At 45.6% G+C, this 23,832-nt stretch overlaps 1 pseudogene; it reads right to left on the bottom strand.

Annotated features, from left to right (window-relative positions):
- Positions 1–21,352: 21,352 nt before the first annotated feature.
- On the bottom strand, positions 21,353–22,255 carry LOC120027034 (annotated as a pseudogene).
- Between the last annotated feature and the right edge of the window lie 1,577 nt (positions 22,256–23,832).

The raw sequence follows: 23,832 nt of genomic DNA, 5'->3' as shown, positions 1-23,832 counted from the left end.
AGAAGGGCACCTATTGGTATATCGGTAAAAAAGCAGACATTGAATATTCCTTTGAGCATTGTGAAGTTATTAATTACACTTTGTATGGTGTATCAATACACCCAGTCACTACAAAGATACAGGCGTCCTTCCTAACTCAGTTGCCGGAGAGGAAGGAAACCGCTCAGGGAATTCACCATGAGGCCAATGGTGACTTTAAAACAGTTACAGAGTTGAATGGCTGTGATAGAAGAAAACTGAGGATGGATTAACAACATTGTAGTTACTCCACAATACTAACCTAATTCACAGAGTGAAAAGAAGGAAACCTGTACAGAATACATCCCGTTTTCAACAATGCAAAGTAATAGTGTAAAACAAAATGGAAATCTTAGAGGAAAGCCTGATTCAGTCTGCTTTCCACCAGACACTGGAAGACAATAACCTAAAACACAAGGTCAAATATACACTGGAGTTGCTTACCAAGATGACATTTAGCATTCCTGAGTGGCCTAGTTACAGTTTTGACTTAAATCGGCTTGAAAATCTATGGCAAAAATGGTCAACAACCAACTTGACAGAGCTTGAAGGATTGTTTAAAATAATAATGTGCAAATATTGTACAATCAGGTGTGCAAAGCTCTTAGAGACTTAGCAAAAATGATTCACAGCTGTAGTCACTGCCAAAGGTGATTTTAACATTGACTCATGGGTGTGAATACTTTATGTAAATGAGATATTTCTCTTTAATTTTCAATAAATTAGCAAACATTTCTAAAAACATGTTTTCACTTTGTCATTATGGGGTATTGTGTATAGATGGGTCAAACCAAAAATATATTTAATCCATTTAGAATTTAGGCTGTAACACAACAAAATGTGGAATAAGTCAAGAGGTATGAATACTTTCTGAAGGCACTGTATATTACGCCTCTGTGTCAACAGGCTATTACTTAAGTGCTGGGAACCTTGTGTAAGCCTGCCAGTCTGTCTGTTAACATGGGAGAAGACAAAGCCAATGAGCCAATGTTAGAGTAGGAGAGTAATATACTGTATGACGTGTTTGTCACTGTCACTCTTCAGGGACACTTTATATATAAATAAAGCAAGCATCATTCTCTACACAGCCACGCCCGTGTCACCACCGATAATCACGAATTTCAATAAGCATTTCTCTACGGCTGGCCATGCTTTCCTCCTGGCTACCCCAGCCCCGGCCAACAGCTCTGCACCCCCCGCAGCCACTTGCCCAAGCCTCCCCAGCTTCTCCTTCACCCAAATCCAGATAGCAGATGTTCTAAAAGAGCTGCAAAACCTGGGCTAGACAATCTGGACCCTCTCTTTCTAAAATTATCCTTAGCCATTGTTGCAACCCCTATAACCAGTCTGTTAAACCTCTCTTTCATATCGTCCGAGATCCCTAAAGATTGGAAAGCTGCTGCGGTCATCCCCCTCTTCAAAGGGGGTGACACTCTAGACCCAAACTGTTATAGACCTATATCCATCCTGCCCTGCCTTTCTAAAGTCTTCGAAAGCCAACTTAACAAACAGATCACTGACCATTTCGAATCCCACCGTACCTTGTCCGCTGTGCAATCCGGTTTCCGAGCTGGTCACGATGCACCTCAGCCCCGCTCAAGGTACTAAACGATATCATAACCTCCATCGATAAAAGACAGTACTGTACAGCCGTCTTCATTGACATGGCCAAGGCTTTCGAATATGTCAATCACCGTATTATTATCGACAGACTCAACAGCCTTGGTTTCTCAAATGACTGCCTCGCCTGGTTCACCAACTACTTCTCAGACAGAGTTCAGTGTGTCAAATTGGAGGGCCTGTTGTCCGGACCTCTGACAGTCTCTATGGGGGTACCACATGGTCCAATTCTCGGGCCGACTCTTTTCTCTGTATATATCAACGATGTCGCTCTTGCTGCGTGTGATTCCCTGATCCACCTCTACGCAGACGATACCATTCTGTATACATCTGGTTCTTCTTTGGACACTGTGTTAACTAACCTCAAAACGAGCTTCAATGCCATACAACACTCCTTCCAACTGCTCTTAAACGCTAGTAAAACTAAATGCATGCTTTTCAACCGATTGCTGCCCGCACCTGCCCGCCCGACTAGCATCACTACTCAGGACGGTTCTGACTTAGAATATGTGGACAACTACAAATACCTAGGTGTCTGGCTAGACTGTAAACTCTCCTTTCAGACTAATATTAAACATCTGCCATCCAAAATTAAATTTAGATCGGCTTCCTATTTCGCAACAAAGCCTCCTTCACTCACGCTGCCAAACATACCTTCGTAAAACTGACTATCCTACCGATCCTTGACTTCGGCGATGACATTTACAAAATAGCCTCCAACACTCTACTCAGCAAATTGGATGCAGTCTATCACAGTGCCATCCGTTTTGTCACCAAAGCCTCATATACTACCCACCACTGCGACCTGTATGCTCTCGTCAGCTGGCCCTCGCTACATATTCGTTGCCAGACCCACTGGTAAGTCTTTGATAGGTAAAGCTCCGCCTTATCTCATCTCACTGGTCACCATAACAACACCCACCCGTATCACGCGCTCCAGCAGGTATATCTCACTGGTCATCCCCAAAGCCAACACCTACTTTGGCCGCCTTTCCTTCCAGTTCTCTGCTGCGAATGACTGGAACGAATTGCAAAAATGAAGTTGGAGACTTATATCTCCCTCACTAACTTTAAGCATCAGCTATCTGAGCAGCTTACCGATCGCTGCAGCTGTACACAGCCCATCTGTAAATAGCCCATCCAATCTACCTACCTCATCCCCATATTGTTTTTATTTACTTTTTTGCTCTTTTGCACACCAGTATTTCTACTTGCACATCATCGTCTGCACATCTATCACTCCAGTGTTAATTTGCTAAATTGTAATTACTTCGCTACTATGGCCTATTTATTGCCTTACCTCCTCACGCCATTTGCACACACTGTATATATACTTTTTCTATTGTGTTATTGACTGTACATTTGTTTATTCCATGTGTAACTCTGTGTTGTTGTTTGTGTCGCACTGCTTTGCTTTATCTTGGCCAGGTCGCAGTTGTAAACGAGAACTTGTTCTCAACTGGCCTACCTGGTTAAATTAAGGTGAAATAAAAAATAAAATAAAAAACGCCCTTTGGGCTTTTGTTCCGTGTGTGTTTGTTCCCAGCCCCAGACAGAACAGCCATTTATAATCTTATGATGTGACTGAGGAAACTAGGTTATGTATTGTTTTCATATTTGATATTCATATTGTTTATGTATTGTTTCTTACCCCCCCATCCCTCCCTCCCTTCCGGTTGCCAGCTCCATCACTCACTTGCTTTTAATTAAACCTGTCAATCACACAAAGCGAGAGAGAGACAGAGAGAAAGAGAGATTTCCCTGTCACAGCTCTGTGAAGGACTAAACCTGTCCTAATGGGGACATCTAAATCTCTATTGTTGAGACAGGACAATGAGAAGCAAAGTAGGGGGAGGGTTCGACAACGATTCATTAGAAGTGCAGATAAGGGTTACTGTCAGGAGTGACAGGTTTTCTCTCTCTTTCATCAGCGACAGGAAGAGGGGTTGAGTAACAGACATAACCCTCTCAGACATATCAATCTGTGCATCCCTTTCCCACCCCTGTCCCTATATCCCTTTAGCCCAGGATGAGATGCCACCCCACAGCAGAGCCCATGTGTCGCTGGATGTTGTTTAATTAAGAATCAGCTGGAGAGGGATTAAACACATCAAGCAGAGTGATCAGCAGAGGAGTGAAGAAAGGGACGAGAGGAGAGAGAGTGAATTAATGAGAAGATGAGAGGGAGGGAGGGAGGGATGGAGAATTAGCAAGGGGAATTCATTAATGCAGGGTATTTTTTTCACCTCCACTGACCACCATGCCCGGTATGGGGTACTCCCTCCCTCCCTCTCCCCTTCCGTCCCTCCCTCTCCCCTTCCCACTCTCTCCCTCTCCCCTTCCCTCCCTCCCACTCCCCCTCCCACTCTCTCCCCTTCCCTCCCTCTCCCACTCCCCCTCCCACTCTCTCCCTCTCCCCCTCCCTTTTACGGTTTAGAGTAAATCCTTACCTCAGCTCTCTGCTGCCTAATTTACTTGATTTGTTTGTGTTTAATTGGACCGGAGATTTGGATCCTCTCCCCTTCAGCACTGGTTACAGCCTGAAACTTGAAACTTGAAAACACAGCACCTCACTAAGATAGAATAGAATACAGTCTGGAACTAAAGTTACCACACCACAGCACCTCACTAAGATAGAATAGAATACAGTCTGGAACTAAAGTTACCACAGCACCTCACTAAGATAGAATAGAATACAGCCTGGAACTAAAGTTACCACACCACAGCACCTCACTAAGATGGAATAGAATACAGCCTGGAACTAAAGTTACCACAGCACCTCACTAAGATAGAATAGAATACAGTCTGGAACTAAAGTTACCACAGCACCTCACTAAGATAGAATAGAATACAGTCTGGAACTAAAGTTACCACACCACAGCACCTCACTAAGATAGAATAGAATACAGCCTGGAACTAAAGTTACCACACCACAGCACCTCACTAAGATAGAATAGAATACAGCCAGTAACTAAAGTTACCACAGCACAGCACCTCACTAAGATAGAATAGAATACAGTCTGGAACTAAAGTTACCACAGCACCTCACTAAGATAGAATAGAATACAGTCTGGAACTAAAGTTACCACAGCACCTCACTAAGATAGAATAGAATACAGTCTGGAACTAAAGTTACCACAGCACCTCACTAAGATAGAATAGAATACAGTCTGGAACTAAAGTTACCACACCACAGCACCTCACTAAGATAGAATAGAATACAGTCTGGAACTAAAGTTACCACACCACAGCACCTCACTAAGATAGAATAGAATACAGTCTGGAACTAAAGTTACCACAGCACCTCACTAAGATAGAATAGAATACAGTCTGGAACTAAAGTTACCACAGCACCTCACTAAGATAGAATAGAATACAGTCTGGAACTAAAGTTACCACAGCACCTCACTAAGATAGAATAGAATACAGTCTGGAACTAAAGTTACCACAGCACCTCACTAAGATAGAATAGAATACAGTCTGGAACTAAAGTTACCACAGTACCTCACTAAGATAGAATAGAATACAGTCTGGAACTAAAGTTACCACAGCACCTCACTAAGATAGAATAGAATACAGTCTGGAACTAAAGTTACCACACCACAGCACCTCACTAAGATAGAATAGAATACAGTCTGGAACTAAAGTTACCACAGCACCTCACTAAGATAGAATAGAATACAGCCAGTAACTAAAGTTACCACAGCACCTCACTAAGATAGAATAGAATACAGTCTGGAACTAAAGTTACCACTCCACAGCACCTCACTAAGATAGAATAGAATACAGCCAGTAACTAAAGTTACCACACCACAGCACCTCACTAAGATAGAATAGAATACAGTCTGGAACTAAAGTTACCACACCACAGCACCTCACTAAGATAGAATAGAATACAGTCTGGAACTAAAGTTACCACACCACAGCACCTCACTAAGATAGAATAGAATACAGTCTGGAACTAAAGTTACCACACCACAGCACCTCACTAAGATAGAATAGAATACAGTCTGGAACTAAAGTTACCACTCCACAGCACCTCACTAAGATAGAATAGAATACAGTCTGGAACTAAAGTTACCACACCACAGCACCTCACTAAGATAGAATAGAATACAGTCTGGAACTAAAGTTACCACACCACAGCACCTCACTAAGATAGAATAGAATACAGTCTGGAACTAAAGTTACCACTACACAGCACCTCACTAAGATAGAATAGAATACAGTCTGGAACTAAAGTTACCACTACACAGCACCTCACTAAGATAGAATAGAATACAGTCTGGAACTAAAGTTACCACAGCACCTCACTAAGATAGAATAGAATACAGTCTGGAACTAAAGTTACCACAGCACCTCACTAAGATAGAATAGAATACAGCCTGGAACTAAAGTTACCACAGCACCTCACTAAGATAGAATAGAATACAGTCTGGAACTAAAGTTACCACTCCACAGCACCTCACTAAACTAGAATAGAATACAGTCTGGAACTAAAGTTACCACAGCACCTCACTAAGCTAGAATAGAATACAGTCTGGAACTAAAGTTACCACTCCACAGCACCTCACTAAGATAGAATAGAATACAGTCTGGAACTAAAGTTACCACAGCACTTCACTAAGATAGAATAGAATACAGTCTGGAACTAAAGTTACCACAGCACCTCACTAAGATAGAATACAGTCTGGAACTAAAGTTACCACAGCACCTCACTAAGATAGAATAGAATACAGTCTGGAACTAAAGTTACCACAGCACTTCACTAAGATAGAATAGAATACAGTCTGGAACTAAAGTTACCACTCCACAGCACCTCACTAAGCTAGAATAGAATACAGTCTGGAACTAAAGTTACCACACCACAGCACCTCACTAAGATAGAATACAGTCTGGAACTAAAGTTACCACACCACAGCACCTCACTAAGATAGAATACAGTCTGGAACTAAAGTTACCACAGCACCTCACTAAGATAGAATAGAATACAGTCTGGAACTAAAGTTACCACTCCACAGCACCTCACTAAGATAGAATAGAATACAGTCTGGAACTAAAGTTACCACACCACAGCACCTCACTAAGATAGAATAGAATACAGTCTGGAACTAAAGTTACCACAGCACCTCACTAAGATAGAATAGAATACAGTCTGGAACTAAAGTTACCACAGCACCTCACTAAGATAGAATAGAATACAGTCTGGAACTAAAGTTACCACAGCACCTCACTAAGATAGAATAGAATACAGTCTGGAACTAAAGTTACCACAGTACCTCACTAAGATAGAATAGAATACAGTCTGGAACTAAAGTTACCACAGCACCTCACTAAGATAGAATAGAATACAGTCTGGAACTAAAGTTACCACTCCACAGCACCTCACTAAGATAGAATAGAATACAGTCTGGAACTAAAGTTACCACTCCACAGCACCTCACTAAGATAGAATAGAATACAGTCTGGAACTAAAGTTACCACTCCACAGCACCTCACTAAGATAGAATACAGTCTGGAACTAAAGTTACCACAGCACCTCACTAAGATAGAATAGAATACAGTCTGGAACTAAAGTTACCACAGCACCTCACTAAGATAGAATACAGTCTGGAACTAAAGTTACCACAGCACCTCACTAAGATAGAATAGAATACAGTCTGGAACTAAAGTTACCACTCCACAGCACCTCACTAAGATAGAATACAGTCTGGAACTAAAGTTACCACAGCACCTCACTAAGATAGAATACAGTCTGGAACTAAAGTTACCACAGCACCTCACTAAGCTAGAATAGATGATGAGGAAGTACACACACATGTTAATAGTTCATGCTGTTGCACTCCCCTGCACTGCAGACTGGAGAATCCCCCTAGTGGGAGCTGTGCAACTGCAATGGTCCTCGTCACTGGTGCTCACAGTGTGGAAGAACCCTGAGTCTGGAGTGGTCTCCTGCTGGGCTGGCAGCAGACACTAAAGGGGTCCACATGCTTCCCAGCTGAAACAATTTGGAAGAGTTTCTGCATATATTATGACGACATTTTGTGAAGTTTTTGTTCGTTTTTGGACCTCGGTGAGGGGTTTTTCTGCTGTTTGGGCACACCATTTGTTTTCTGGAGGCAAGCCGAAGTCTACGCCCCTTCGTCGCTGATTGGTCAACAGTAGGGATTCTTCAATGAGGTTTTTGTTGTCATTGTCACAATTCGTTTTCATGCACATCTTTTCATTGAGAAATACTGCACCAAACGTCTTTGTTAGATGTAATATTGCATGACGAAGATCTCCTCGGCTAAACATCAAAATTAATGACAGATTTCTTGTTATCTTAGATTAATTCTGAAGTGTATACTGGCGATGGTGTCTCAAAATGAACAAACAGTACTGTTGCTTTTTTCTAGTTTTTCAAGCGAAGGTCTTTTTAAGGGAGTATGCGAGCACATTCATTCGGTTCGTGTAGCCGACTTTGGCTAGCCGCCAGCCAAACTTAAGCATGCTGACGCCTTAAGGGCACTGGGGTTGAGATAGAGATAGAGGCTGGGGTTCTGGAAAGGGTACATGGGGGAATGGGATGGGACTACTGGGGCTGTGGAGCTGTGGGGCTGTGGGGCTGGGGCTCTCCCAGTGCGGAGGAACCCTGATTCAGGAGTAACCTGCAGCTGACGTTCGAGTACAGGGAGGGGCTGGGACACTACATGGGGCTCTGGCAAGGGAAGGCTAGAGGGCAATGGACCTCTCCCTCTGATGGCGCTGCATCAGACACCGATAGGGCTTAGGGAGAACTGCTGGAGTGGGCTTGAAAGGATGATTGATGCAGGCAAGGTGGACACCAAAGCAACTTTGAAGTGTGTGTGTGTGTGTGTGTGTGTGTGCGTGTGTGTGTGTTTTTGAGAGAAAATGTGTATGGATTGACCGAGCCGGAGGCATGAATAAAGTTGAGGGTGTAATTGGTCAATAGTGTTAGAGAGAGACGAAGGTGTTAGACGGAGCTTTATTCTGTTTGTTTGGGGACTGATTTTAAGCCTGGCTAGGATGCAAATGTAAAATCCAGAGTTCTTTTCTCTTCTCAGACTTTGCAAGATAACGCTGAAGGATTTTAATGAATAGGTCCGAAGGCACCCTTGACACCCTCACACTCATGTTGACATGTCAAATATGCTTGTGAGGAAAATGCTATTCTGAGCAATCGCCTTCATCCCTATGAAAAACAAAATCACTGGCATGTGAAGTTCCTGTAGTGGGGAGGGGGTAGCTGATCTGGGAAGAGGGACCCCAGCTCTATCAGGCCGGTTAGGCAGCTGAAGTTATCCGGGATAGTGAGGGTGTGCGTGTGTGTGTATATGGGGGATATAGCTGCACATCCACTAAGGTAGACTTGTGGGTTCATTGCTGTTGGACTGGTGTAGCAGGCTTTTGTTCTGGACTTGGTTTCAGGGTGTGGGTCCATTCAGAGGCGAGACCGCCGGCTGCGGGATTTATTCCCGGCCAGTGAGCTAGAGTTAGCAGCGAGCGGAGCTGTGTTTGCCTGTGTGAGGGGCTAGGGCTGGGGCTGGGGCTGCGGCTGGGGCTGGGGCTGGGGCTGGGGCTGGGGCTGGAGCTTCGCTGGAGGATTCAAGCTATATCTGAACGAGGGAGCACCTCGCTCCAACTGAGAGACGAGTGCAGGGAAGCGGGACTGTACACTCTCTCATTATCAGAGTCTACAGGATGGAGGAAGAGAGATGGAGACAGAGATGGAGAGAGGGAGGGGTACGAGGAAGACAACGAGCAGTAGATTAGGGAAAAGAAGGAGATATAGAAGGAAAGAGGGACTGAGAGAAAGTGAGATGGAGAGATGAGTGACAGTGTTAGGACAGGGAGGCTGTTGTTTTCTATGAACACAGAAGAGCCTCTGTCTCCAGCTGCAGACTTCTAAGCTCCAGTCCCTTGTCTGTCGCAGAGCCGCCCCCCCAAAGGGGTTAGACTGGAACCTAGCTAAACCTCAATGAAGCAGCTCTTGTTTAAGCCAGAATATTCTACTTGTCTCACTCTCCTTCACTCATTAGTGTAGGGAACTGTGATGTGTCTCAAGGCAGTGGACAGTTTTAGAAACAGAAGTAATTTGTCAGAATATGATTTTGCAGGAGGCACCCGTTTTGATTCGTCACTTGGTTGGGTCCTTCGTTCAGTAGATTTGCAGTTGAGGCGACCGGTAGACTTTTTAATAAGGTGCCAGTTTTTTATTTCCGGTGAGATAGTGACTATTTTTGTGTCTGTGTGTGTAGTTTTGAAACACAGTGAGGACCTGCAGCCTGTTCTCGTTCCTGGCCCTTCCTTCCTCGGTGTGCGTGATTGTGCGTGTGTGTGTTCGTGAGTCTGTGTGTGTAATTCTCTCCTGGCCCCTTGCCTGCCTCTGTCTTCTGTCTCGCTATAAGAAACACCAATGGGAGTGTCTGTGTGTTACCCACGGGAAAGAGTTGAGCTACACTTCATTTTCACAGACCAGGTGTCAAGACAAAGAGCAGCTGCAGCAACTCTGCATCAAACCATCTTTAGTGTGAATGTGTGTGTGTCCGTGTGTGTGTCCGTGTGTGTGTCCGTGTGTGTGTCCATGTGTGTCCCCGTGTGTGTGTCGTTTTAGTGTCCGTGTGTGTGTATGTGTGTGTGTGTGTGTAGTTTGGCTGGTCCAAAAGCCTGTCTTATCTCTGTTTCAGGGTTAGTGATGATGAATGAGAGGAGATCATGGATGGTCTTCAGACTCTGTAGTGTTTCTTTAGTCTGCCTGGAGCGTGACCTTGAAGAGAACCAGCCGATAGATAGATATGCTTTTCACCTCTGTAATTGATGTTCTCTCTGCTTGCTCTCTCACCTCTGTAGCCACGTCCCAAATGGCACCCTATTCCCTATGTAGTGCACTCCTTTTGACAAGGGCCCGTGTAGGGAATAGGGTGTCATTTGGGATGCAGGCTGTAGCAGAGTTGAAGTGGAGCAGTGGTCCATGTAACAGACCCAGACCTGGGGCTAATGGGCAAATGCGTCTGTCAAATACTTTAATAATAGTCAGAAGTTTTAAGTTACTCTCTATTTATCTTGGAATGTGTCCTCTTGAGACTATTCCACTGTTGAAATGTTTCCGGTCCAACTAAATCAAGCACAGTTCAAGTATGAATGTATTTGACCTGTGCTGTGACCTTCAGAATGTTGTTATTAAGAATGCATCAAGCTTTTAGTTAACAAACGATCTCTCTGAGTGATTTTTCTACTTGACCAAGTGCCACCCTTGAGTCAGGCCTTGTGTCAGTCTCACCCTTACTAGATTACTGTGCCTCTAAGGGCTCAGTAGGTAATTAGAAGGCTCCTGTGGGATCCAGAGCTCTCAGCCTCTCTGATACTACTCTCTGTATGTGTCCCAAATGGCACCTATTCCCTATGGGTCTTGGTCAAAAGTAGTGCACTACATAAGGAATAGGGTGCCATTTGGGACTCTATACTCTATCTCTTTGCTGCTGTGGGTGGCAGGGTAGCCTAGTGGTTAGAGCGTTGGACTAGTAACCGAAAGGTTGCAAAATCGAATCCCCGAGCTGCCGAGGTAAAAATCTGTTGTTCTGCCCCTGAACAAGGCAGTTAACCCACTGTTCCTAGGCCGTCATTGAAAATAAGAATTTGTTCTTAACTGACTTGCCTAGTTAAATAAAAAAATAAATAAAAATGTCTTCAGTAGGCTGCTGTAGCTGTGTGGTGACCGTTCAGTCCCAAAGATACTGGAGCACCAAACTAGTCCTACCTTCTGTTTCACGTGGTGTGTGTGTGTCCAGTTGAATAACACAAGTTGATAGAGGATCAGTAGCATGGTGTCTTTCCCACACAAGGCTCTCTTGTGTGTGTGACACCAGATTCTTTAGGATCAGTAGCTCATTAGTGTTGTGTTGGTCCTCATTGATCCAGATCGCTGCTAGAGCCACACTGCTACTGCCCTCCGAGTCCCTCCAGACTACTACTGCTGACCACTGCTAACTGCTGCTGCCCTCCGAGTCCCTCCAGACTACTACTGCTGACCACTTCTAACTGCTGCTGCCCTCCGAGTCCCTCCAGACTACTACTGCTGACCACTTCTAACTGCTACTGCCCTCCGAGTCCCTCCAGACTACTACTGCTGACCACTTCTAACTGCTACTGCCCTCCGAGTCCCTCCAGACTACTACTGCTGACCACTGCTAACTGCTACTGCCCTCCGAGTCCCTCCAGACTACTACTGCTGACCACTGCTAACTGCTACTGCCCTCCGAGTCCCTCCAGACTACTACTGCTGACCACTGCTAACTGCTACTGCCCTCCGAATCCCTCCAGACTACTACTTATCTCTAGTCTCCTCTCAACCACACAGGCCAGGGGGAAGAAGGGATGGAGTGAAGGAGGGGATGAGGGGATGAGGGACGGATGAAAGGATTCTTGGGCTACGTTCAGAGGAGTTCAGCTTGCCTGAGAGAACTGAAGCAAACTTTGTCTCAAGACTAGGGCCAAGCAGGCAGGCAGACAGAGACAGACAGACCCTCCTCCAAAAACCCCACTGCACCCCTCTTAGCCTGGCTGACCTGATGCCACCACTGCTACTGCTGGTGGGGAGAACAGAACAGAAGAGCTGACGTGACAGAGCAGCCATCAGAGGAGCTGTCAGCCAGGCTCTTATGTCCGACTCTCTCCTCTGATGCTCAGCCACACTGACAGGGGAAAACATGTCAAACAAACACTCACTAATACCCCCTGTCCCTGTCTGTCCCTGTCTCTAACAGCTCTCCTGTCTGTCTGTCTGTCTGTCTGTCTGTCTGTCTGTCTGTCTGTCTGTCTGTCTGTCTGTCTGTCTGTCTGTCTGTCTGTCTGTCTGTCTGTCTGTCTGTCTGTCAACAGCTCGCCTGCCTGTCTGTCTGTAACAGCTCTCCTGCCTGTCTGTCTGTCTGTCTGCCTGCCTGTCTGTCTGTCCCTGTCTATAACAGCTCTCCTGTCTGTCTGTCTGTCTGTCTGTCTGTCTGTCTGTCTGTCTGTCTGTCTGTCTGTCTGTCTGTCTGTCTGTCTGTCTGTCTGCCCCTGTCTCTAACAGCTCTCCTGTCTGTCTGTCTGTCTGTCTGTCTGTCTGTCTGTCTGTCTGTCTGTCTGTCTGTCTGTCTGTCTGTCTGTCTGTCTGTCTGTCTGTCTGTCTGTCTGTCCCCTAACAGCTATCCTCTCCCTCCCTTTCTGTCTATCTGTTTGTCCCTCTCCTGCTATTACAGTCAGTGCTGACTGAGAGGGAAAAACAGCCCCTCAACAACAAATAACAACTCTTTCTCTGAGTCATACTAGTATCAATGTAAAGTCCCCACCCTGAAGAGCATGTGTGCATTCGTGAGTGTGAACAGTAACAGTCCTCAGTACAGAAATTCAGCCTTTCGTTTTAATGTTCCTGTTATCATTCAGACCTGAGGGAGGAGACATTAAAGCCAAACGATCTTGTTGTAGCATCCTGTGCATGACCACTCTCCCTAATGCTGCCCCCAACTTACACACACACACACACACACACACACACACACACACACACACACACACACACACACACACACACACACACACACACACACACACACACACACACACACACACACACACACACACACACACACACACACACACACACACACACACCTCACAGGCTTGGCAGCAGAGTTACCCTGTCTTTATTTACATGGTTTGGGGCGAAGGGGATTACGAGCATGTCCACAGGCCCTGATCGTACCCCACGCATGAGTGGCATTCATGTGCTTGGCAGCTAAACAGCAGGGGAGATGCAGGGAGGCACGCTGGGTGTTTGTGTGTGTGTGTGTGTGTGTGTGCGCGCGTCACGTTCCCTCCATTCTCAATCAGCGCTGGATAATCTAGGATTACTGGTGCAGCCTCCTTTCATCCTCTCACGGTGGCTGGTGTCTTTGTCTGAAAGACAGAAAGACACAATGCTAATAGACACAGCTGTAGGTAGGACCAACCATAGGTGAGAGAGAGTGAGTGAGTGAGTGAGTGAGTGAGTGAGTGAGTGAGTGAGTGAGTGAGTGAGTGAGTGAGTGAGTGAGTGAGTGAAACAAACAGAAAAACAACAACAGGGAGAATGTAAAGCCTGGAGATCCTAGAGAAGATGGGACACATGACCATACTAAAACAGATCTAGGTTCTGTATGTACAGCAAATATATTTGACATTATCTGCAGCGCTTCGGTACCAGCTGAGTGTTGTAATACAATTATATAAGTCTGGTGTTGAAGAATGAATGGCTAGAAATGTATAAAAGTTGACTGATGTTTCTCCTGCGTAGGGTTGTGGCTGTCTGCGTAGGGTTGTGGCGGTCACGAAATTTCGTCAATCGGTGATTGTCAAGCAAATAGCTGTCGGTCGCACGGTAATTGACCGTTAATTAACATAAACACATTTAGCATCTCCAGGCCCGTTAATTAACATAAACACATTTAGCATCTCCTGGCTTCCACACATAGTCTACAAGCCACTGCTGCAGACCTTTGGAACGTCTACCTTTTCAAAAGTCTAGTAAACCATTGTATTATAGCCTAAACCTTCACAATAAATACTTTACTTATTTTTGACAGGTCTAAAGAAACATGATATGAAGAAAAAGTAGTCTATTTCATTAGAACAGAATAGCATACCGAGTTGTCCTTATGTTAGGTACTGATCTGGCTATGCCAAATGGCTGTGGGCTACACTAGTTCATTTAGCAGACAAGCTTTGCTTACAATTCCATGGTATTATTGTATAGTATGATGAATACAATTGAACAAAACTGAATAAAATAGAAAGGATATTTTCTCCAAATGATTTGAGGGAGTGCGCACATGCGGCTATTCTGTGCGAAATAGGTACTCCTATATACTTAATTTAGAGTTAATAATGTACCTTTAGTTGTTCTACAAACATTGGGCTATATGTTTTGATTTTTAATACATTGTAAGGCTGCATGATGCGACTAATGATGATTTCAAAAAAGTCACTTGAAAGGCATGAGCTCTGCTTTGTTTTTTTGTGCAGGCTGTTCACACTTCGTCAGTCTCTCATTCACAATTTGAGAAGCACTTGATAATGCTTTGACTTTCCCGGCGGCATCCCCTTTGTGTGGCCATGAAGCACCCTAATAAAATCCATTCCTTTTGCAGCCCTTCTCCCTGAGTGCTGCCTGTTCTGAAACACTTCTCACTCACATGGCTCTCCATCACGTGATCTGGTCTTTCTCACAGGCTACAAGTGAAGACAGACACTTCAGGGGACACAACTGCACGCGTCCTTATCCAATTCCGAGGTGCATATTGAAGATATTGGAAGAACTGTCCACATTTAGTTTTTGTCAGCCAACAAGATGAGTAGGCCTAACGAACAGCAAAAGCACTAGCTTATGCCAATCTACTATCCCCCATAGTACAAAAGTTGACCTATTCTGTGCAATAAATAAATATTCCAAACATATTCTGGGACAGTTGGTGGATGCGATAGATCCCAAATTTAATACAACCATTGTCATGTATAGTCCCCCTCCGGTGCTCGAGGTCGCCAGTCTGCTGATTTATTATCTAGCCTATAGAAAGCTGATGGGATCCTCCTCGTTTTAGTAGAGGCCATCACTCTGTTTTCTCGTGCAATTACATAGCCTATAGAAATGTTGCGCAACATGAATTCATGGGCTCTCATGAAGTATTTGATTAGATTTTTTATATCATTTTCATTGATGTCAGAGTGATTAGAGGGACAACAAAGTGCTGAGTACCATGCTGTTAGCAAGTTTGGTAGTGTAACGCTCGTCTTTCTCCTCATCTGAAGAGGAGCAAGGATCGGACCAATATGCAGCGTAGTTTAAAGACATAATCACGTTTATTTAAACGAAGACGAAAAACACTTGAACAAACTACAAAATAACAAACGACGTGAACAGACCTGAACTTGAGAACAAAACACATGAACGCACGAACAGGACGGAACACACGAACGAACGAAACGAAACAGTCCCAAGTGGTACAAACACTGACACAGGAACAATCACCCACAAACAAACAGTGAGAACAGCCTACCTTAATATGGTTCTCAATCAGAGGAAACGTAAAACACCTGCCCCTGATTGAGAACCATATCAGGCTAATTGAACATGAACCCAACATAGAAACACATAACATAGAATGCCCACCCAGCTCACATCCTGACCAACTAAACAAAGACAAAACAAAGGAAATAAGGTCAGGAACGTGACAGGTAGGCTACTAATGACCATCAGCAACATCAGAGCTTGGAGAAACCTAATTACCATGACTAAACGGTCACGTTAAATTTGACTGCCTTCATGACATGTGACCGCCGGTGTGGTGGTAATACGGTCACCACAACAGACCTAGACAACCAGATGAGGGGAGTTCCTTATTAATTAGTGTTCTTAATTCATCAGTCAAGTACAAGGAAGGAGCGAAAACCCGTGGACACTCGGCCCTCCATGGAATGAGATTGATCCTTACATAATAAATGACCAGCCCTGTATGCATTGGTTCCACTTTGAACCTAAACAGCAAAAAAATAACCCACTTTTATCGTTATTCAGAGAAAAAGATATGAAACCACGTAGCAGTCATTATTGAATTTAAATGTGGCAAATTGTCTCTTTTTTTCTGTTCCAAATACAGTAATTATCTTTCCTCTGTGTGCAGCGTGCTATGGAGCGATGACAATAGGGGATTAACAGGGTTTCTAATTCTCTTCCCAAATCCACTTTAGCCAGGCTAGTGAGTCTGCAGCTGAGCTGGGGTTTATAGCTAGTGAGTCTGACTTGGGGCTCAGCTAGGTTTATATCCCTCTCACCCCACTGAGCTACTTCTGGCTAAAAGGAAGAGAGGGAGGGAGGGCGGGCGAGAGAGAAGGGGGGGGGAAGGGGGAGTGAAATAGAGAAGGGGGGGTGAGGGAGGGAGGAAGGGCGAGAGAGAAGGGGGGGTGAGGGAGGGCAGAAGGGAAGGAGGAGGGAAGGGGGTGGGACAGGAGAGGAGGGAAGTGGGCGGGCAGGCAGGCAGGAGAGGAAGGAAGGGGGCGGGCGGGAGAGGAGGAAAGGGGACGAGAGAGCGAGAGAGGAGGGAAGGGGGCGGGAGAGGAGAGGAGGGAAGGGGGTAGGCGGGCGGGAGAGGAGAAGAGAGGGGGAAGAGGGAGGGATGGCAAGAGAGGAGGGAAGGGGGCGGGAGAGGAGGAGGGACAGGGGCAGGTGGGCAGGAGAGGAGGGAAGGGGGCAGGCAGGTGGGCAGGAGAGGAGGGAAGGGAGCGGGAGAGGAGAGGAGGGAAGGGGGCAGGCAGGAGAGGAAGGAAGGGGGCGGGCGGGAGAGGAGGAAAGGGGACGAGAGAGCGAGAGAGGAGGGAAGGGGACGGGAGAGGAGAGGAGGGAAGGGGGCAGGCTGTCGGGAGAGGAGTGTAGGGAAGGGGGCGGGAGAGGAGGGAAGGGGGAGGGCGAGGGAGAGAGGAAGAAAGGGGCGGAAGGGAGAGAAGGGAAGGGGGTGGGACAGGAGAGGAGGGAAGTGGGCGGGCGGGCAGGCGGGCAGGCAGGAGAGGAAGGAAGGGGGCGGGCGGGAGAGGAGGAAAGGGGACGAGAGAGCGAGAGAGGAGGGAAGGGGGCGGGAGAGGAGAGGAGGGAAGGGGGTAGGCGGGCGGGAGAGGAGAAGAGAGGGGGGAAGGGGGAGGGATGGCAAGAGAGGAGGGAAGGGGGCGGGAGAGGAGAAGAGAGGAGGGACAGGGGCAGGTGGGCAGGAGAGGAGGGAAGGGGGCAGGCAGGTGGGCAGGAGAGGAGGGAAGGGGATGGGAGAGGAGAGGAGGGAAGGGGGCAGGCTGTCGGGAGAGGAGAGTAGGGAAGGTGGCGGGAGAGGAGGGAAGGGGGAGGGGGAGGGAAGAGGGCAGGCGGCCGAGAGAGGAGAGGAGGGAAGGGGGCAGGCGGGCAGGAGAGGAGGGAAGGGGGCAGGCGGGCAAGAGAGGAGGGAAGGGGGCGGGAGAGGAGAGAAGGGGGCGGGAGAGGAGAAGAGAGCGATAGAGGAGGGAAGGGGGAGGGCGGGCGAGAGAGTAGGGAAGGGGGAGGGAGGGCAAGAGAGGAGGGAAGGGGGAGGGAGGGCAAGAGAGGAGGGAAGGGGGAGGGAGGGTGATAGAGGAGGGAAGGGGGAGGGAGGGCGAGAGAGTAGGGAAGGGGGAGGGAGGGCGAGAGAGTAGGGAAGAGGGATGGCGGGCAAGAGAGAAGGGAAGGGGGAGGGAGGGCGAGAGAGTAGGGAAGGGGAGGGAGGGTGAGAGAGGAGGAGGAGGCGGGAGGGCGAGGAAGAAGGGACGAGGGAGGGGAGGGAAGAAGGGGGAGGAAGGGAAGGAGAAGGGAGGGAAGGGGGAAGGAGGGCGAGGAAGAAGGGACGAGGGAGGGGAGGGAAGAAGGGGGAGGAAGGGAAGGAGAAGGGAGGGAAGGGGGAAGGAGGGAGGGAAGAAGGGGGAGGGAGGGAGGGAGGGAGGAAAGAAGGGGGAGGGAGGGAGGGAAGGAGAAGGGGGGGCGAGGGGGGAGGGAGGGAAGGAGAAGGGAGGGCGAGGAAGAAGGGAGGGAGGGAGAGAGGAGGGAAGGGGGAGGGAGGAGGGAGGGAGGGCGAGGAAGAAGGGGGGAGGGAGGGTGAGGAAGAAAGGGGTGGGAGGGAGAGAGGAGGGAAGGGGGAACGAGGGTGAGGAGGGAGAGGAAGAAGGGATGGGGAGAGACAGAGAGAAGGGGACCATGACCCTGCTTGCTTTCTCCTTTGCAGGACTGACAGGTGGAAACCTGATGTACCAGGGTCATAATGTCTCTCCCCTGACACCCACACACACTATAGCACCCGTTCACCTATAGGTGGACTATAGGAACACTTTTCCTGCCAGCCAGGTAGAATACATCTACCTTCTTATCCCCCCTCCTCGTCCCTTCTTCTACCACCTCCTGAACCCTGAGAGTAGTGGCCAGATGGAGCGTTTAGAGACTATCTAATTAGTCCTCAGGCTTTGACACTCCCTCACTGTCTCATGTGTTTTTCCTCCCTCTCCATAGACCTCACTATCAGTTAGCTTCAGATTGGGCAAAGGTGCTCATAACTCAGTGTCCTATGTATGTAACAGATGTTGATCGTACTCTCCTTGCGTTGTGTTTTGTCCAAATAAATCACCCCAGCCAGTGGTCCCAGTTGAGCATGATTTATTATCTGCTGTTGTTAAATAGGAAACAGCACGCTAGTTGTGCAGGGCTTGATGATGTTGATGGCTGTCGATGGTAAAATCCCTTGCATCACATTTTCATACTGGGACTAAACAAAATACAAAAATACAATACAAAATATAACATGTGTAAATACCTGTTGCTAAATAGGAAACAGCACGTTAGTTGGCTGTCGATGACATCATCTGTAGCATGAAAACAACTGTTAGCAGTGGGCTTATGTGACCAGCATGCTAGCTAACACACTTATATACAGCAATCATATACCAAAGCACATCCCAGAAAGCCCCTCAATCCCTAACAGGTACCATATACCCACACATGTATAAATCAGCAATGTTCAGCAAACTTGTACGTACACATTGTAAAATAGAACATAGAAACAGTATTCAGAATGTGAACTACCCCTTGCATCACATTTTCATTCTGGGGAGACCTGACGTTCGCGATCTCCCCCTATCTGCAAGCGGGGCCAATCACAACACGCCTTATTGACATCGGAATTGAACCAACCAATAAGAATGCTTGAACATTAAATACACCGTTCTTTAGAGGCAAGTGGAAACATAACCAACCCTGTTACATGTAGACTTTGTATCCATGACCATGACATACAGTGGGTTCAGAAATGATTGACACCCTTGACCAAGATGAGCAAAAATTACTGTATAAAATAAATCATTAAAATATTTCACTGTATTGTATGCTTAAAAAAATTGCTCAGAGAAATACAATTGCTCAGAGAAAGAGATTTTATTTAACAAGTAAAAAAAATATATATATATCAGATTGACACTGTTTTCAATACCTCACCTTGTGAGGATAACGGCACTGAGACTTTTTCTAAAATGTTTTATGAGTTGGAGAACACATTGGGAGGGATCTCAGACCATTCCTCCATACACAATCTTTCCAGATCCTTGATATCCTTAGTCTGCGGTTATTGACTGCTCTCTTCAATTCAAACCACAGGTTTTCAAAGGGTTTGAAGTCCAACATTATCGACACCCTTGATAAAGATGAGCAGTTAGTGTAAAATAATATAACTTCCCAATGTTTTGCTCATCTTTATCAAGGGTATCGATCATTTCGGACCCCACTGTTACTCATCTTGAGAGATTGAGGTGTGTGTGTGTCAGGGTTCCCTCCGTAAGTAATGTGCTAGCCTGCAGGCTACCCCTGTGTTGCTCATCGGAGCTTCCACACACACACACACACACACACACACACACACACACACACACACACACACACACACACACACACACACACACACACACACACACTGCTCTGTCACCACCATACATAAGACCTTCTGTCTATGCTCAGCCTTTCAGCCATTTGCCTATATGCGTGTGCATACGTGTATGTGTGTTTGTGTACAGCTGTGTGTGACTGTGATCCTAACACAAGGTGAAGTGTGTTAGCCAGAACACCCTAGTTATGTGTCTTTTCCTCTGAGGGTGGTAGGAACATCTCTGGCTCTCAACCTCCCGGAAAGCTTCAACCAGGGAAACAGACCCAGAAATAATGATGCTGTATGGCCATGAACATTCTGAGACTCGGCTAGGCTGGCGGCTTTTCTTCTCTTCATCATTATGTCGCCTGCTGCCTCTTGGCCGTGTGTGTGTCCCAGAGGAGCGCCATTAGTTGGATACGATCATGTCCAGTGTCTTTCTTCAAGAGACAAACATGTTTTAATCTGACAGCCAGCAGCATGTACTGTATATCTACATTTCAAAACATCACATAGCTAGTTGTGTGAAAACACTGGGGTATCATTACAGCACTCAGAACATGTCCTCTCGATGTCCTCTCTATGTCCTTTCTCCTCTGTCTCCCTCTCTCTCTCGCCTTCTCTCTTTCGCCTGATCTCTCTCTCTCTCTCTCTCGCCTTCTCTCTCTCTCGCCTTCTTAGAGAGATGGCGAGGAGGTATTCTATCTCCTAGACAAAGTTCTTCCAAGGTTCCAGGGGTTCTGTTGGTTGTTGTAGGCAAAGGTATACCCATATGGAGGAGTAGGTTCACCTTAACGCACCCACCAAAGAAAGAAGAAAGAAAGATTCTGATGAAAAAGTACAGTAGGCTCATTTCATGCTCTCAAATCTATAGACTACTTTATTACAGAAAGAAAGTTCAAACAAGCCCACACAATCCATACACAGACTTTCCACCCCCCATCACCCCAACACAACAGGTGTCACAAAGTAGATTACAGTAACCTTACAGTATTTCAGTTATGACCCTCACATGACATAATAATATTTGTCACAATATCAACTATAAGCATTTAATGAGTGTATAAGATGCTCATCTTTTTATGACGCATGGAATGGTTAATGCTTTATACTGTTTCTTTATAGTAATGGAATTAATAGAGAAAAAAAATAAAATAAAAAATACTTTTAAATGTATTGTTTTAATCTGTACCCAAAAATCTTTCAATCAATAAAACAACCAAAAAAAGTAAATGCATGGTGCATTAGCGGTAAAAGAGTAAGACAGCTGACTCAAGCATCTGTTATGATGCACTAAAGCCTATATGGGTCCCATAGCCATTCCAGGCAAAGCCAGTGAAATCCCCACATTGAAGAGGGTTAGCCTCAGGGAAAAACCCACATCCACCTATACAGTAATGTTCAACATTACCACTTTTCGGTTTGACCCCAGAGCAGATGGCTGTTCATGGTTTATGGCTCTGAAACTGATGAAGCCTCCTTCAATCTCCCCTCCAGAGTAAGGGCCGTATACATTTTTGGTAGACTCTTTGTCCCCAAGGTCATACACTATGGGAATGGAGGGTCCATTGTCGGACAGGTGTGCACCAACGTTGTACTCGACCGGGTAGCTGTGGAAGAGTTGGTACAGGTTTCCCCCATACAGATGGAGGAAGTGCCTGTCAGTGTGGTAGCGCATGATGGCGGCCAGGTTCCAGTGGTTGACCGGAGTGTTGTTGGGAACATGCCACATCGACATGTCTTCTGCTTCGATGTCGTAGTTGCCAGGATTCTTGAAGTCATCGTCCGTGGCTGCCTCCACTGTTCCGAAAGTCTTCCTGTTGGCCCAGTTGCCTTCTCCTTGTGCGTTGTTGCCCTGCTGGCTGGTCCAACGATCGCCCACCGTGCACTTCCCATAGATGTTGTCTTCGTGCACGCTTGCCACCAGAGTCCAGCCGCCGCCCGCTGTGGTCATGTCGCAGAAGGTCTGGTAGACCACCCCAGTAGCTGTGGTACAGGCCGTTCTCAGTTTGACCATATTTGTCCTTAACTTCCTTGCAGCTTCTGGCATTGAACTGAGCCCTATTTCTCAAATCATTAACTGTGACAACTTTTGGAGCACTTGCCTGCCCAACCTTCTTTACAGAATCAAGTGCTTTTTGGTGCATGATGTCTGAAGTGGCATCAGTAGAGGGATCGTCAGCAGAAAAGCCTGGTACATCATGTCTGTTGTAGTGAGGTTTCAGTGAGGATCTGTTGAACCTTTTGCTTTTTTGAGGTACTTATATGTTAAGTCCTTGGCAATGCTCCAAATTCAATGTTTGATGAAGCACATGTGTTTTTAACAATGACACGCCTGGCAAATATGGTCATTTGCACTCATAGTCGAACAGATCTCTGCATACCTTGTGTGCAGGGATTAAGAAAACACTGTGATGTGATCATTTAGGACAGTCCACATTAAACCAACATGTAGGCAGTAGTCCATTTGTTTAATCTTCCTACATGGATATATCATCCAACAATATTTTTGTGACAATTTATTTTAAGGTGCATATATTAGCCACAAATTAGTATTTTATAAGTGTATATACAAGTAGCTAATAAGGTCTTTATTATATCTTATTAGCAATAGATTAGGCCTTTTATTAAATGTGCAATATGCAGAAATGGCTCAGTTGCTGGTTTCAAAAATTTGAATAGTTAGCCTAATTTCAGTTTATGTGAGAAAACAAGCAGTCATTGTGTAGAGAATCATTGTACCGTCTAAACCATAACAAAAAATATATTTTCATCTGTTTGAAATTGGTGTGCAAAACCGAAAGAAAAAAAACTGCAAAAACTAAAGTTTAGAGTGGGGAAAAATAGAAATACCACACATAAAACAGATCTATGCTTCTTATACGTGCTTTCAAGGAGAATTACAGATCTATAACTCACATATCTATGTGAATTTGGCCCGGCCGCCGAAAAAGTTATATATTGCAGCTTTAAGTATTTTTCTTTTTCAAACATGTGTTACTGGCCAATCCTTAATAATAAGCTCATTATTAGTCATAATAGAGACATATTAGTATTTAATAAAGAGCAAGTTACACAAGAAACATACTCTTAGTAAGCTGTCTCAATGTGGGACTAAGAAGGACACAGTGCCTTAAAAATGTGCTTACTTGCAGAAATATTGTCCAGAAATGACCTCATTGGACAGAACGGGGCACACCTCCCCACACCCATGAGCAAAAGCATGTAATGTTTGTGTGAAACAAAGGATTTGTGTAGTATCATGAAATAAGACATGGATTCATATTACAGTGCATTCGGAAAGGATTCAGACCCCTTCACTTTTTCCACATTTTCTTACGTTACAGCCTTATTTTTAAATGGATTAAATATATTTTTCCCTCATCAATCTACACACAATACCCTATAATGTCAAAGCCTGTAAACTGAAATATCATATTTACATAAGTATTCTGAATATTTACTCAGTACTTTGTTGAAGCACCTTTGGCAGAGATTACAGGTGTGCCAAGCTTGTAGTGTTATACCCAAGAAGACTCGAGTCTGTAATCGCTGCCAAAGGTGCTTCAACAAAGTACTGAGTAAATATTCTGAATACTTATGTAAATGTGATATTTCAGTTTGTTTTTTTCCATTTTTTTTCCCTCAAAAAAACGTATTTGTCATTATAGGGTATTGTGTGTAGATTGATGAGGGGGAAAAAATATTTAATCAATTTTAGAAT

This window comes from Salvelinus namaycush, chromosome 32 (genome assembly GCF_016432855.1).
Source record: "Salvelinus namaycush isolate Seneca chromosome 32, SaNama_1.0, whole genome shotgun sequence".
Classification (NCBI taxonomy): domain Eukaryota; kingdom Metazoa; phylum Chordata; class Actinopteri; order Salmoniformes; family Salmonidae; genus Salvelinus; species Salvelinus namaycush.
This window is presented reverse-complemented; position numbering and strand designations above follow the sequence as displayed.